Source organism: Tamandua tetradactyla, chromosome 10, assembly GCF_023851605.1.
Source record: "Tamandua tetradactyla isolate mTamTet1 chromosome 10, mTamTet1.pri, whole genome shotgun sequence".
Classification (NCBI taxonomy): domain Eukaryota; kingdom Metazoa; phylum Chordata; class Mammalia; order Pilosa; family Myrmecophagidae; genus Tamandua; species Tamandua tetradactyla.
Window position 1 is genome coordinate 75,346,067 of NC_135336.1, and position 14,158 is coordinate 75,360,224.

At 39.7% G+C, this 14,158-nt stretch overlaps 1 protein-coding gene across 2 annotated transcripts in view; it reads left to right on the forward strand.

Moving 5' to 3' along the window:
• Positions 1 to 14,158, forward strand: part of CXADR (CXADR cell adhesion molecule) — a 70,343-nt gene that overhangs the window by 25,211 nt on the left and 30,974 nt on the right. The window contains exon 1 of one of the 2 annotated variants that reach the window (XM_077118748.1): positions 8,861 to 8,996. The exons of the other annotated variant lie outside the window; for it this stretch is intronic. The gene's annotated coding sequence lies outside the window, so the exon portion shown is untranslated. Of the gene's footprint in view, positions 1 to 8,860; positions 8,997 to 14,158 lie in introns of those variants that run through there. 2 annotated transcript variants of the gene reach the window in all.

Genomic DNA, 14,158 nt, shown 5'->3' on the forward strand with positions numbered 1-14,158 from the left:
TGAGTTTTTATATTCAGTCCTGTTGCACAATCTGTATCCCTTCAGCTCCAGTTACCCAATATCTTACCCTATTTCTATCTCCTGATGGTCTCTGTTACCAACGAAATATTCCAAGTTTATTCACTAATGAACAACCCCCAGGGTCATATCAGTGAGACCATACAGTATTTGTCCTTTTGTTTTTGGCTAATCACACTCAGCATAATGTCCTTAAGGTACATTCATGTTGCTACATACTTCATAACTTTATTCTGTCTTACAGCTGCATAATATTCCATCTTATGTAAATGCCACAGTTTGTTTAGCCATCCGTCTGTTGATGGACATTTTGACTGCTTCCATCTCTTGGTAATTGTTAATAATGCTGCTATAAACATTGGTGTGTAAATGTCCATTTGTGTCCTTGGCCTTGTGTCCTTTGAGTAGAGACAGCATATAGATGGGTCTTGTTTTTTAATCCAATCTGCCAGACTATGTCTTTTGATTGGAGAGTTTAATCCATTAACATTCAGTGTTATTACTGCATGTTTAATCCATTAAAATTCAGTGTTTTTACTGCATGGGTAGTACTTTCTTCTACTATTTTGCCTTCTGGATTTTATATGTCATATCTAATTTTCCTTCTTTTTACCTTTACTCATAGTCTTCCTTTCTACACTCTTCTCCACACCTCTCTCTTCTGTCTTTTCATATGTCTCTAGTGCTCCCTTTAATATTTCTTGCAGAGCTGGTCTCTTGGTCACAAATTCTCTCAGTGATTTTTTGCCTGAAAATGTTTCAATTTCTCCCTCATTTTTGAAGGACAATTTTGGTGGATATAGAATTCTTGGTTGGCGGTTTTTCTCTTTTAGTAATTTAAATATATCATCCCTCTGTTTTCTTGTCTCCATGGTTTCTGCTGAGAGATCTGCACATAGTCTTATTGGGCTTCCTTTGTATGTGATGGATTGCTTTTCTCTTGCTGCTTTCAAGATTTTCTCTTTCTCTTTGACCTCTGACATTCTGATTATTAAATGTCTTGGAGTATGTCTATTTGGATCTGTTCTCTTTGGGGTACGATGCACTTCTTGGATCTGTAATTTTAAGTCTTTCATAAGACTTGGGAAATTTTCAGTGATAATTTCCTCCATTAGTTTTTCTCCTCCTTTTCCCTTCTCTTCTCCTTCTGGAATACCCACAACACATATATTCGTGGGCTTCGTATTGTCTTTCAATTCCCTGAGTCCCTGCTTATATTTTTCATTTTTTTCCCTATATTTTCTTTTTCTTGCCGAATTTCATATATCCGTCCTCCAGTTCACTGATCCTATGTTCTGTCACTCAAAGTCTGCCATTGTAGGTTTCCATTGTTTTTTTTTTTTTTTTTTTTTTTATTTTATTTTATTTTTTTATTAACGGAAAGAAAAAAAAGAAATTAACACAACATTTAGAAATCATACCATTCTACATATGCACTCAGTAATTCTTAACATCATCACATAGATGCATGATCATTGTTTCTTAGTACATTTGCATCGGTTTAGAGAAACTAGCAACACAACAGAAAAAGATATAAAATGTTAATATAAAGAAACGAAATAAAAGTAGTAGTAATAGTAAAAAACAACAACAACAAACAAACCAACAAGCAAACAAAAACAAAAAAAACCCTATAGCTCAGATGCAGCTTCATTCAGTATTTTAACATGATTACTTTACAATTAGGTATTATTGTGCTGTCCATTTTTGAGTTTTTGTATCTAGTCCTGTTGCACAGTCTGTATCCCTTCAGCTTCAATTACCCATTGTCTTACCCTGTTTCTAACTCCTGCTGAACTCTGTTACCAATGACATATTTCAAGTTTATTCTCGAATGTCCGTTCATAACAGTGGGACCATACAGTATTTGTCCTTTAGTTTTTGGCTGGATTCACTCAGCATAATATTCTCTAGGTCCATCCATGTTATTACATGGTTCATAAGTTTATCTTGTCTTAAAGCTGCATAATATTCCATCGTATGTATATACCACAGTTTGTTTAGCCACTCTTCTGTTGGTGGAGATTTTGGCTGTTTCCATCTCTTTGCAATTGTAAATAACGCTGCTATAAACATTGGTGTGCAAATGTCCGTTTGTGTCTTTGCCCTTAAGTCCTTTGAGTAGATACCTAGCAATGGTATTGCTGGGTCGTATGGCAATTCTATATTCAGCTTTTTGAGGAACCGCCAAACTGCCTTCCACAGTGGTTGCACCCTTTGACATTCCCACCAACAGTGAATAAGTGTGCCTCTTTCACCGCATCCTCTCCAGCACTTGTCATTTTCTGTTTTGTTGATAATGGCCATTCTGGTGGGTGTGAGATGATATCTCATTGTGGTTTTGATTTGCATTTCTCTAATGGCCAGGGACATTGAGCATCTCTTCATGTGCCTCTTGGCCATCCGTATTTCTTCTTCTGGTAGGTGTCTGTTTAAGTCTTTTTCCCATTTTGTAATTGGGTTGGCTGTCTTTTTGTTGTTGAGTTGAATAATCTCTTTATAAATTCTGGATACTAGACCTTTATCTGATATGTCATTTCCAAATATTGTCTCCCATTGTGTAGGCTGTCTTTCTACTTTCTTGATGAAGTTCTCTGATGCACAAAAGTGTTTAATTTTGAGGAGCTCCCATTTATTTATTTCCTTCTTCAGTGTTCTTGCTTTAGGTTTAAGGTCCATAAAACCACCTCCAGTTGTAAGATCCATAAGATATCTCCCAACATTTTCCTCTAACTGTTTTATGGTCTTAGACCTAATGTTTAGATCTTTGATCCATTTTGAGTTAACTTTTGTATAGGGTGTGAGAGATGGGTCTTCTTTCATTCTTTTGCATATGGATATCCAGTTCTCTAGGCACCTTTTATTGAAGAGACTGTTCTGTCCCAGGTGAGTTGGCTTGACTGCCTTATCAAAAATCAAATGTCCATAGATGAGAGGGTCTATATCTGAGCACTCTATTCGATTCCATTGGTCGATATATCTATCTTTATGCCAATACCATGCCGTTTTGACCACTGTGGCTTCATAATATGCCTTAAAGTCAGGCAGCGCGAGACCTCCAGCTTCGTTTTTTTTCCTCAAGTTGTTTTTAGCAATTCGGGGTACCCTGCCCTTCCAGATAAATTTGCTTATTGGTTTTTCTATTTCTGAAAAATACGTTGTTGGGATTTTGATTGGTATTGCATTGAATCTGTAAATCAATTTAGGTAGGATTGACATCTTAACTATATTTAGTCTTCCAATCCATGAACACGGTATGCCCTTCCATCTATTTAGGTCTTCTGTGATTTCTTTTAACAGTTTTTTGTAGTTTTCTTTATATAGGTTTTTTGTCTCTTTGGTTAAATTTATTCCTAGGTATTTTATTCTTTTAGTTGCGATTGTAAATGGGATTCGTTTCTTGATTTCTGCCTCAGCTTGTTCATTACTAGTGTATAGAAAAGCTACAGATTTTTGAATGTTGATCTTGTAGCCTGCTACTTTGCTGTACTCATTTATTAGCTCTAGTAATTTTGTTGTGGATTTTTCTGGGTTTTCTACATATAGTATCATATCGTCTGCAAACAGTGATAGTTTTACTTCTTCCTTTCCAATTTTGATGCCTTGTATTTCTTTTTCTTGCCTAATTGCTCTGGCTAGAACTTCCAACACAATGTTGAATAATAGTGGTGATAGTGGACATCCTTGTCTTGTTCCTGATCTTAGGGGGAAAGTTTTCAATTTTTCCCCATTGAGGATGATATTAGCTGTGGGTTTTTCATATATTCCCTCTATCATTTTAAGGAAGTTCCCTTGTATTCCTATCTTTTGAAGTGTTTTCAGCAGGAAAGGATGTTGAATCTTGTCAAATGCCTTCTCTGCATCAATTGAGATGATCATGTGATTTTTCTGCTTTGATTTGTTGATATGGTGTATTACATTAATTGATTTTCTTATGTTGAACCATCCTTGCATACCTGGGATGAATCCTACTTGGTCATGATGTATAATTCTTTTAATGTGTTGTTGGATACGATTTGCTAGAATTTTATTGAGGATTTTTGCATCTGTATTCATTAGAGAGATTGGTCTGTAGTTTTCTTTTTTTGTAATATCTTTGCCTGGTTTTGGTATGAGGGTGATGTTGGCTTCATAGAATGAATTAGGTAGTTTTCCCTCCACTTCGATTATGTTGAAGAGTTTGAGGAGAGTAGGTACTAATTCTTTCTGGAATGTTTGATAGAATTCACATGTGAAGCCGTCTGTTCCTGGACTTTTCTTTTTAGGGAGCTTTTGAATAACTAATTCAATCTCTTTACTTGTGATTGGTTTGTTGAGGTCGTCTATTTCTTCTTGAGTCAAAGTTGGTTGTTCATGTCTTTCCAGGAACCTGTCCATTTCTTCTAAATTGTTGTATTTATTAGCGTAAAGTTGTTCATAGTATCCTGTTATTACCTCCTTTATTTCTGTGAGGTCAGTAGTTATGTCTCCTCTTTCATTTCTAATCTTATTTATTTGCATCCTCTCTCTTCTTCTTTTTGTCAGTCTTGCTAAGGGCCCATCAATCTTGTTGATTTTCTCATAGAACCAACTTCTGGTCTTATTGATTTTCTCTATTGTTTTCATGTTTTCAATTTCATTTATTTCTGCTCTAATCTTTGTTATTTCTTTCCTTTTGCTTGCTTTGGGATTAGTTTGCTGTTCTTTCTCCAGTTCTTCCAAGTGGACAGTTAATTCCTGCATTTTTGCGTTTTCTTCTTTTCTGATAAAGGCATTTAGGGCAATAAATTTCCCTCTTAGCACTGCCTTTGCTGCGTCCCATAAGTTTTGATATGTTGTGTCTTCATTTTCATTTGCCTCTAGGTATTTACTAATTTCTCTTGCAATTTCTTCTTTGACCCACTTGTTGTTTAAGAGTGTGTTGTTGAGCCTCCATGTATTTATGAATTTTCTGGCACTCCGCCTATTATTGATTTCCAACTTCATTCCTTTATGATCCAAGAAAGTGTTGTGTATGATTTCAATCTTTTTAAATTTGTTAAGACTTGCTTTGTGACCCAGCATATGGTCTATCTTTGAGAATGATCCATGAGCACTTGAGAAAAAGGTGTATCCTGCTGTTGTGGGATGTAATGTCCTATAAATGTCTGTTAAGTCAAGTTCATTTATAGTAATATTCAGGTTCTCTATTTCTTTATTGATCCTCTGTGTAGATGTTCTGTCCATTGATGAGAGTGGTGAATTGAAGTCTCCAACTATTATGGTATATGTGTCTATTTCCCTTTTCAGTGTTTGCAGTGTATTCCTCACGTATTTTGGGGCATTCTGGTTCGGTGCGTAAATATTTATGATTGTTATGTCTTCTTGTTTAATTGTTCCTTTTATTAGTATATAGTGTCCTTCTTTGTCTCTTTTAACTGTTTTACATTTGAAGTCTAATTTGTTGGATATTAGTATAGCCACTCCTGCTCTTTTCTGGTTGTTGTTTGCATGAAATATCTTTTCCCAACCTTTCACTTTCAACCTATATTTATCTTTGGGTCTAAGATGTGTTTCCTGTAGACAGCATATAGAAGGATCCTGTTTTTTAATCCATTCTGCCAGTCTATGTCTTTTAATTGGGGAATTCAGTCCATTGACGTTTAGAGTTATTACTGTTTGGATAATATTTTCCTCTACCATTTTGCCTTTTGTATTATATATATCATATCTGACTTTCCTTCTTTCTACACTTTTCTCCATGTCTCTCTCTTCTGTCTTTTTGTATCTGACTCTAGTGCTTCCTTTAGTATTTCTTGCAGAGCTGGTCTCTTGGTCACAAATTCTCTTAGTGACTTTTTGTCTGAGAATGTTTTAATTTCTCCCTCATTTTTGAAGGACAGTTTTGCTGGATATAGGAGTCTTGGCTGGCAGTTTTTCTCTTTTAGTAACTTAAATATATCATCCCACTGTCTTCTAGCTTCCATGGTTTCTGCTGAGAAATCTACACAAAGTCTTATTGGGTTTCCCTTGTCTGTGACGGATTGTTTTTCTCTCGCTGCCTTCAAGATCCTCTCTTTCTCTTTGACCTCTGACATTCTAACTAGTAAGTGTCTTGGGGAACGCCTATTTGTGTCTAATCTCTTTGGGGTGCGCTGCACTTCTTGGATCTGTAATTTTAGGTCTTTCATAAGAGTTGGGAAATTTTCAGTGATAATTTCTTCCATTAGTTTTTCTCCTCCTTTTCCCTTCTCTTCTCCTTCTGGGATACCCATTACACGTATATTTGTACGGTTCACATTGTCCTTGAGTTCCCTGATACCTTGTTCAAATTTTTCCATTCTTTTCCGGATAGTTTCTGTTTCTTTTTGGAATTCAGATGTTTCATCCTCCAAATCACTAATTCTATCTTCTGTTTCTTTAAATCTGTCATTGTAGGTATCCATTGTTTTTTCCATCTTTTCTACTTTATCTTTCACTTCCATAAGTTCTGTGATTTGTTTTTTCAGTTTTTCTATTTCTTCTTTATGTTCAGCCCATGTCTTCTTCATGTCCTCCCTCAATTTATCGATTTCGTTTTTGAAGAGGTTTTCCATTTCTGTTCGTATATTCAGCATTAGTTGTTTCAGCTCCTGTATCTCATTTGAACTATTGGTTTCTTCGTTTGACTGGGCCATATGTTCAATTTTCTGAGCGTGATCCGTTATCTTCTGCTGGCGTCTGGGCATTTAGTCAGATTTCCCCGGGTGTTCGACCCCACAGGTTGAAAGATTTTTCTGCGCAATCTCTGGGTTCTGTTCTTCCTATCCTGCCCAGTAGGTGGCGCTCGTGGCACATGCCTGTCTGTGGGTTCCACCAGCGAAAGTTGCTGTGGGTCCCTCAACTCTGGAAAACTCTCGCCGTAGGGGAGGTTCGGCAACCGAAGCGTCTTGGAAGAATGCCAGCCGGCCCGGGGTTCCAAACGCGGGGAGGGTCGCCGGCCGTCGCAGCACAGGAGAGCGTCCGACCAAATTAGCTAGTCGGCCCGGGGCACCAAGCGTGGCGGGAGGGCGCCAGCTGTCGCAGCCCGGTAGAGTGCACTGTTCCCAGCCGACGGGGGAGTCACGTGTTTGGATGGGATCCCCCGGTCACTGTTCTTCGCAGTCTGGGGATTTCCGACCCAACTATCTCAGTTGTTCCGGGGGGCCTCGTGTGGTGGGGGCACCAGCCGCCGCGGCCTAAGGGGACCGCCTGTCCAATTCTACCAGCTGGCCTGGGAAGGTGGAAGGGAGGGACTCCGGTCGCTTGCCGTCCCACCCAGGAAAGCCCGTGCCCCTTGGTGATCTCACCGGAGCTGGTTCTCCCAGATAGTCAGCTGTTCCAAGATGGGGTACGCTGTCCCTTTGATCTCCCTCGTGGCTCCGGGAGCTGCTCTGTGTTATCTCCACTCCCCCAGTAGTTGTTCTGGAGGAGGAAAGGTGAGGGCGGCAAGGCTGTCGAGGCTGGTGGCGGAGGAGCACGGTGAAGGCGGGGGAAGAGGGCACCGTGGTAGTTGGAGAGCAGACGGAGCGGGAGGGGGAGGAGAGGCGGGGAGGAGGTCGGGCGGCTCGGCTGCCGCGGGGCGTGGGCGCCGCGCGGCGGGCCGGCGGAGAAAGAGAGGGGGGGAGGAGGTCGGGCGGCTCGGCTGCCGCGGGGCGTGGGCGCCGCGCGGCGGGCCGGCGGAGAAAGCTCCATTGTTTTTTTCTTCTGTTCTAGCTTGCCTTTCATTCCCATAAGTTCTGTGATTTGTTTTTTCAGACTTTCAATTTCTTCTTTTTTTTTTCCTTGCCTGCTTTATATCCTCCCTCAGTTCATCAATTTGGTTTTTGATGAGGTTTTTCATGTCTGTTTGTATATTCTGAATTAATTGTTTCAGCTCCTGCATGTCATTTGAATTGTTGGTTTGTTCCTTTGACTGGGCCATATCTTCAATTTGCCTAGAGTGATTTGTTATATTTTGCTGGTGTCTAGGCATTTAATTACCTTAATTAGTTTATTCTGGAGATTGCTTTCACTTCTTTTACGTAGGGTTTTCTTGCTGGATCAATTGTTGTCTATCTGTTCTTTGACATTCCATTCAGCTTTATCTGGACCTCTAGCTTAAGTTTTGTTTAACAGAGGAGAATTTTTCAATTCTTGTTTTTTTGTTTCTTGCCCTGCTTGTATGATGCCTTCTCCCCCGCCCCTCCCCCCTTTTAGGAGTTTCTACTTAGTTATTATAGACCCCAGCCAGATTTTCCCAGACCAAACTGTCTTCCTATCAGGAGAAAAGAGTCACCTGTGTCGGTTTTCCCTGAGGGTGAGACCCAGCACGTTGGAAGACTTTCCTGTGAAGTCTCTGGGCTCTGTTTTTCTTATCCTGCCCAGTATGTGGTGCTTGTCTGCCTGCAGGTCCCACCAGCATAAGCTGATGCGGTACCTTTAACTTTGGCAGATTCTCCCTGCTGGGAGCATGGTGGAGACAGAGGAGAGGTAGACTGGTTTTAATGGCTTCAAATTGCCAAGCCCTGGTGTCTGAATTCCTTGATGGAGGGATTCCACCTGAGTTGGGCCTCACCCCTCCCCTGGCGAAGGCACAGGCTCCAGAGAAGCCCCCAAAAGAGCTCACTTCTGCCTATGCCTGGGGCAGTTGCAGCCTGAGAAGTCCTGCCACTATATCCAAAGGCAGTCAAGCCTTTGTAGAAACACAGCCACAAAAATCTCTGTTTCCTTCTCTTTTTTTTCCCCTTTTCTGTCAGCCCTGCCCCCTTGGAGCCAGGGCAAAAATGAGCAACCTCCGCTTTGATCAGGTTCACCTAAGCTGGGGGCCTATTTTTAGTAGTCAGAATATGTTAATTAATTCCACCATTGGCGTTTCATTGTGCTCAGTCCCTGCTGATGGTAAAGTTCCTTTCCTTTCCCCTCTGTGATGCAGCTTGTGGGGGAGGGGCGCTGGCTGCCGCAGCCTTGGGAACTCACGGTTCTGTGAGGGCTCACAGTCGGTCCAGCTGGTCCAGACTGGGGTACGCTTTGTGTCTGGTCACTGATGTGGCCCCAGAAGCTGTTCTGTGCTGTTTCTGGTTATTCAGTAGTTGTTCTGGAGGATGAACTAAAATGCGCACATTGTTAAGCCGCCATCTTGACCTGGAGCACAGTACCATGCTGTATTGACCACTGTAGTTTCATAATACGCCTTAATGTCAGGTAGTGAGAGGCCTCCAAGTTCATTTTTCTTTCTCAGGATAAATTTAGCGATTTGGGGCACCAGGCTCCCTGCCCCTCCAGATAAATTTGGTTATTGGTTTTTCTATTTCTGAAAAGTAAGTTTTTAAGATTTTAATTGGTATTGCATTGAATCTGTAAATCAATTTAGGTAGAAATGACATCTTAACTATATTTAGTTTTCCAGTCCATGAACACAGTATGCCCTTACATTTGTTTAGGTCTTCTGTGATTTTTTTCCACAATTTATTGTAGTTTTCTTTGTATAGGTCTTTTGTCTCTTTAGTTAAGTTTATTCCTACATATTTTATTCTTTTGATTACAATTAATTGTAAATGGAATTTTCGTTTTGATTTCCCCCTCAGATTGTTCATTACTAGTGTATAGAAACACTACAGATTTTTGAGTGTTGATCTTGTAGCCTGCCACTTTGCTGTACTCATTTATTAGCTCTAGTAGTTTTGCTATCGATTTTTCAGGGTTTTCAACATATAGTCTCCTATCATCTGCAAACAGTGAGAGTTTTACTTTTTCCTTTCCAAATCTGATGCCTTCTATTTTTTTTCTTGTCTAATTACTCTGGATTCAACTTCCAACACAATGTTGAATAACAATGGTATAGTGGATATTCTTGTCTTTTTCCTTGTCTTGGGGGGACAGTTGTCAGTTTTTCCCCGTGAGGATGATGTTAGCTGTGGGTTTTTCATATATTCCCCTTATCATTTTGAGGAAGTTCCCTTCTATTCCTATCCTTTGAAGTGTTTTCAACAAGAAAGGATGTTGGACTTTGTCAATGCCTTTTCTGCATCAATTGAGATGATGAGGTGGTTTTTCTGCTTTGATTTGTTGATATGGTGTATTACATTAATTGATTTTCTTCTGTTGAATCATCCTTGCATATGTGGGATGAATCCTGCTTAGTCATGGTGTATAATTTTTTTAATGTGCTGCTGGATTCTATTTGCAAGAATTTTGTTGAGAATTTTTGCATCTATATTCATTAGAGGGATTGGTCTGTAGTTTTCTTTTCTTATAGTATCTTTGTCTGCCTTTGGTACGATGGTGATGTGGGCCTCATAGAATGAGTTAGATAGCATTCTTTCTTCTTCAATTTTTTTAAGAGTTCAAACGGGATTGGTACTAATTCTTTCTGGAATGTTTGGTAGAATTCACATTTGGAGCCATTTGATCCTGGACTTTTCTTTTTGGGGAGCTTCTTAATGACTAATTCAGTTTCTTTACTTGTGATTGGTTTGTTGAGGTCGTCTGTTTCTTCTCGAGTTAATGTTGGTTGTTCATACTTTTCTAAAAAGTTGTCCATTTCATCTACATTGTCTAGTTTATTAGCATAAAGTTGTTCATAGTCTCCTCTCATTGCTTTCTTTATTTCTGTGGGGTCAGTGGTTATGACTCCTTCCGTTTCTGATTTTATTTATTTGCTTCCTCTCTCTTCTTTTTGTCAACCTCACTAAGGATCCATCAGTCTTACTGATTTTCTGATAGAACCAACTTCTGGTTTTGTTGATTTTCTCAATTGTTTTCATGTTCTCAATTTCATTTATTTCTGCTCTAGTCTTTATTATTTCTTTCCCTTTGCTTGCATTGGGGCTAATTTGCTGTTCTTACTCTAGTTCTTCCAAGTGGAGAGTTAATTCTCCAATTTTTGCCCTTTCTTCTTTTTTGAAATAGGCATATGGGCAATAAATTTCTCTCTTAGCATTGCCTTTGTTGCATCCCATAAATTTTGATATGTTGTGTTTTCATTTTAATTTGCCTCGAGGTATTTACTGATTTGTCTTGTCATTTCTTCCTTGACCCACTGTTGTTTAACAGTGTGTTGTTGAGCCTACATATATTTGTGAATGTTCTGGCAGTCTGCTTATTATTGATTTCCAGCTTCATTCCTTTATGGTCTGAGGAAGTGTTTTGTATGATTTCAATCTTTTCAAATTCATTGAGACTTACTTTGTGACCCAGCATATGATCTATCTTTGCGAATGATCCATGAACACTTTGGAAAAAGGTGTATCCTGTTTGTGGGGTGTAATGCTCTATATGTGTCTGTTAAGTCTAGCTCATTTATTGTATTATTCGAATTCTCTGTTTCTTTATTGATCCTCTGTCTAGATGTTCTGCCCATTGATGAGAGTGAGGAATTGAAGTCTCCAATTATTATGGTGAATGTGTCTATTTCTCTTTTCAGTGTTTCCCTCGTGTATTTTGGAGCATTCTGGCTGGGTGTATAAATATTTATGATTGTTATGTCTTCTTGTTGAATTGTTCCTTTTATTAATACATAATGTCCTTCTTTGTCTCTTTTAACTGTTTTACATTTGAATTCTAATTTCTTGGATATTAGTATAGCTACTCCTGCTCTTTTCTGATTGTTATTTGCGTGAAATATCTTTTCCCAACCTTTCACTTTCAACCTATGTTTATCCTTGGGTCTAAGATGTATTTCCTATAGATAGCATATAGATGGGTCCTGTTTTTTTTAATCCATTCTGCCATGCTGTGTCTTTTGATTGGGAAGTTTAATCCATTAACATTTAGTGTTATTACTGTATGGGCAGTACTTTATTTTATCATTTTGCCTTTGGGATTTTATATGTCATATCTAATTTTTCTTCTTTATATCTTTACGATACTCTTCTCCACTCTTCTATACTCTTCTCCACACCTCTCTCTCTTCTCTTTTCTTATCTGTGTCTAGTGCTACCTGTAGTATTTCTCGCAGAGCCGGTCTCTTGGTCACAAATTCTCAGTTATTTTTTTTTCTGAAAATGTTTTGATTTCCCCCACGTTTTGAAGGGTGGTTTTGCTGGATATAGAAGTCTTGGTTGGCAGTTTTTCTCTGTTATTAATTGAAATATATCATCCCGCTGTCTTCTTGCCTCCTTGGTTTCTGCTGAGAAATCCACGCATAGTATTATTGGGCTTCTCTTTTATGTGATGGATTGTTTTTCTCTTGCTGCTTTCAAGATTCTCTCTTTCTCTTTGACATCTGACATTCTAATTAGTAAGTGTCTTGGAGTATGTCTATTTGGATCTATTCTATTTGGGTTACGCTGCACTTCTTGGATTTTGGAATCACTTGGTAATTTTAAGTCTTTCATAAGAATTGGGAAGTTTTCAGTGATAATTTCCTCCATTAGTTTTTCTTCTCCTTTTCCCTTATCTTTTCCTTCTGGGATGCCCACAGCACGTATATTCGTGTGCTTCACGTTGTCTAGTTTATTGCCTGAGTCCCTGCTCATATTTTTCCATTCTTTTTCCTATATTTTCTTTTGCTTGTTGTACTTCAGATATCCCTCCTTCCGGTTCACTGATCCTATCTTCTGCTGCTTGAAATCTGGCATTGTAGGTTTCCATTGTTTTTTTCATCTCTTCTACCATGCCTTTCATTCCCATAAGTTCTGTGATTTGTCTTTTCAGACTTTCAGTTTTTTCTTTTTGTTCATTCATTGCCTTCTTTCTGTTCCTCCTCAATTCATTGATTTGAATTTTGATGAGGTTTTCCATGTCTGTTTGAACATTCTGAATTAATTATTTCAACTCCTGCATCTCATTTGAATGGTTGGTTTGTTCCTTTGACTGGGCCATTTCTTCAATTTTCCTAGTATGATTCATTATTTTTTGCTGACATCTAGGCATTTAATTACCTTAATTAGTTTATTCTGGAGATTGTTTTCACTTTTTTTTCCTTGGGTTTTCTTGCTGGATTACTTTGTTGTCTATCTTTTCTTTGGCATTCAGTTCAGCTGATTCTAGGCCTCTAGCTTTGGTTTTGTTTAATAGATCAGAAGTTTTCAGTTCTTGTTTTTTTGTTTCTTGCCCTGCCTGTGTGGTGCCTCTCCCCACTTCTTAGGAGGTTCTATTTAGGTATTATAGACCCCAGACCAAACTGGGCTCCTCTCTGGAGGAAAAAGTCACCTGTGTCATTTTTCCCTGAGAGTGAGACCCAGCAGGTTGAAAGACTTTCCTATGAAGTCTCTGGACTCTGCATTTTTCCTATCCTGCCCAGTATGTGGTGCTTTTCTGCCTGCAGGTCCTACCAGCCTAAGATGATGCAATACCTTTAACTTCAGCAGACTCTCCCTGCTTGGGGAGTGGTGGGGACAGTGGAGAGGTTGTAGACTGGTTTTGATCGCTTCACTCTTTCAGACCCTGGGGTCTGAATTTCTTGAGCAAGTGATTCTACCTGAGCTGGGCCCCACCCGTCTCCTGGGGAAGGCACAGGCTCCAGACAAGCTCTCCAGCAAGCTTGTTTCTGCCTGTGCCTGGGGCAGTTGCAGCCTGAGAAGCCTTGCAGCTGTATCCAAAGAGTAATCAATCCGTAGAAACGCAGCCACAATAGAGAAAAAGAAAATTCCTTTTTAGAGCCGGACCCCCTTCCTCGGTTTGCCGATAATAGCTTTAATTGGTACATTGCTCTGTGTATCTCCAGGTCCTATGTGCCCCCTCCTTTCCTGCAGGGCCCAGACCTTTTCAGATCAAAAAGTCCTGTTTTTTTTTTTTTTTTTTCTTTTTCTGTCAGCCCTGCCCCCTTTGAGCCAGGGCAAAACCCAGCAGACTTCCACTTTTACTCGAGGTTCAGCTGAGCTGGGGGCCAATTTTTAATGGTCAGAATTTGTTAATTCCACAATTGGAGTTTGATTGTGCTCAGCCCCTGCTGCTAGTAAAGTCTCTTTCCTTTCCCCTTTGAGAAGCAGCCTGTTGGGGAGGGGCACCAGCCACTACGGCTTGGGGAACTCACTGTTCTGGAGGGGCTCACAGTTAGTCCACCTGGTCTGGACTGGGGTACACTGTGTGTCCAGTTACTGGCATGGCCCCAGCAGTTGTTCTGCACTGTCCTGGCTATTTACTATCTGCTTGGGAGGACGAACTAAATCCCACACCTCACTAAGCCGTCATCTTGGCTCTGTCCCCCCGATGCCTTTTATTGGACATTTCTGTGACTTGT